The following is a 2,288-nucleotide window of genomic DNA, read 5'->3' on the forward strand; positions in this document are numbered from 1 at the left end:
ACTTGGTGATGAGGAAACTACTTTCGCATGTCATTGAAACATCCCCATGACTCACATAAAATTTCTTCATTATATTACCGGAAACGATAATGTCATTCCACAACTTAGTTGTCTTATTTGGAAGGAATAACTTAACCAAGAATTTTTCTACCACTTGGTTCCAAGTTGTAATAAACTCATGTTACTCATCTGGTAACCCATCTAACCAATTCAGAGCTCTTCCAATTAGAGAAAATAGTAATAATTTCAATTTAACAACCAACTTGAATATACCATACATTTTAACAAACTTCCGCAGATGTTGATTGGGATCTTTATGAGAAAAGTTAAAAAATTGATTATTTTCCACCATCTAAATAACCACTAGTTTGATCTCAAAGTTGTTCGCTTCCACAATTAGAAATTGAATACTAGTCTTGAGCCCTTCAACATGAGGTGTAGCATAATATATGATAGACATCGGAGTAGTAGAAGAGCTTGTCCATTTGCATTAGCATTGGTATAAACACCTCCTTGGTTAATTCTTTGGACCCAACCTTTGAATGAATGTTTAATCTTTGGAGTATTCACAAAGTCCTCTCAATCTCTAAGTCTAACGTAAATAATTCAAGATTTTGGCTTTTGCGTATATGAAAACCAAATGAACTTTGAAAAAGCCTTTGGTTTGATGGATGTCCAATTTAATGTCCTAATTGATGTTTCGACACACATATTTGAATAAGACAATTTAACAAACAGATTATAAAAAGAGAGTAAGGTAATGAGAGAAATCAACATGCAATGTTTGTTAACGTAATTCAAATTCACCAATCATACTTTACGAAGCCTCGTTCAATGAATGATCTATTCAACAATTGATCTGGAAACCTATTAGCTAAACCCAAATCTACCCTTACAACTTGAAGCGATTATAGCCCCAACAGATACCCCCAATTGTTACAATTATTCACCTTAAGAACAAGTCTAATGTCAACTATCCCAAAACTTGAAATAAAGTTATGCAACCATAATGCTTGAATTGTAGCCTCAAAATAGACAACAAACTTTGTTTTCAACTGATGCAAAGGTAAATACTTTAGCTCTTTTTTATTATGTCTCCTTCTGTGTTGAAGTTAGTTCTCATGCAGCCCATGCAGATTCAAGCACGTGAAAATTAATGCACTTATGTTATCCGGGTAAAGTATGTGCAAAAATTCATACACATAAGTTACCCGGGTAAAATACATGCAACAGGAGATGTTAATACCACTGTTTGTTCTCTGTTACATTTTGTTACTTTCTAACTATGTTTTTTCTTAATTAGTTCATTTTGAATTATGTTTAAATGACAAGTTGATGTAACTTGATAGTTAAAGAGCTGGTTACCAGCTTTGTTCAAGTGTACAAGTTTAGTTTTGTAAGTTCTAATGTAATAAGTGGAGTTAGGTAGTGTTTAGGTAAAGGATTTGTTAATCTTTTGACCAGTCCAATGACTGGTATATGTAATGGCTTTAAGCCAATGTTTCAAGTGAATGAAATCATCAGATTTTCTTCCATATGCTCATTCTTCCTTTGCCTTCTAAAAACTTCTAAGTTTTGTTCTTCATTCTTGTCAGTAGCTAAAAGCTTGAACTTCAAGCATTTTTCCTTCATATTTTATCCGGGTATAACACGTTGCTGCTGGTGCTCTACTTGAAATTCTTACTTTACCCGGTTAAAGTGTGTCAAAAACCCAACAATTGGTATCAAGAGCTTTCATCGTAGAGGACCAGTCTTTAATGGTGAAGGGTTCCATATATGGCAGGTTAAGATGAGGACTTACCTGCAGGCCTTCGATCTGTGGGAAGTTGTCAACACAGATGCTGAGCCAGCTCCACTCAGAGCCAACCCAACAGTGGCTCAAATCAGACAACATGCAGATGAGAGGACCAAAAGGCACAAGGCCATGTCATGCATTCAGAACTGTGTTTCTGATGTTATCTTCACTAGAATCATGGCTTGTGAGACTCCCAAGCAGGCCTGGGACAAACTCAAGGAGGAGTTCCAAGGCATTGAAAGAACTAGGCAGCAGCAGTTACTAAACTTGAGAATAGACTTTGAAAATCTCAAAATGAAGGAAGAAGAGATAGTGAAGCAGTACTCAGACAGGATAATGGTTGTGGTCAACAGCATAAGATTGCTAGGAGAATAGTTCAATGAGGCAAGAATTGTGGAGAAGGTGCTCTCAACATTGCCTGAAAGATATGAGGCAAAGATCTCATCCCTGGAGGATTCGAGAGACCTGGCAACAATCTCCCTAACTGAGCTCA

The 2,288-nt window shown here is 36.2% G+C and overlaps 1 non-coding gene across 1 annotated transcript; it reads left to right on the forward strand.

Annotated features, from left to right (window-relative positions):
• Positions 1-106, forward strand: LOC121230085 (small nucleolar RNA R71). The gene has a single exon (XR_005928037.1). It is a non-coding gene; the product is annotated as a small nucleolar RNA R71 (small nucleolar RNA).
• Positions 107-2,288: the final 2,182 nt, after the last annotated feature.

The sequence above is a fragment of the Gossypium hirsutum genome, chromosome A05 (genome assembly GCF_007990345.1).
Source record: "Gossypium hirsutum isolate 1008001.06 chromosome A05, Gossypium_hirsutum_v2.1, whole genome shotgun sequence".
Classification (NCBI taxonomy): domain Eukaryota; kingdom Viridiplantae; phylum Streptophyta; class Magnoliopsida; order Malvales; family Malvaceae; genus Gossypium; species Gossypium hirsutum.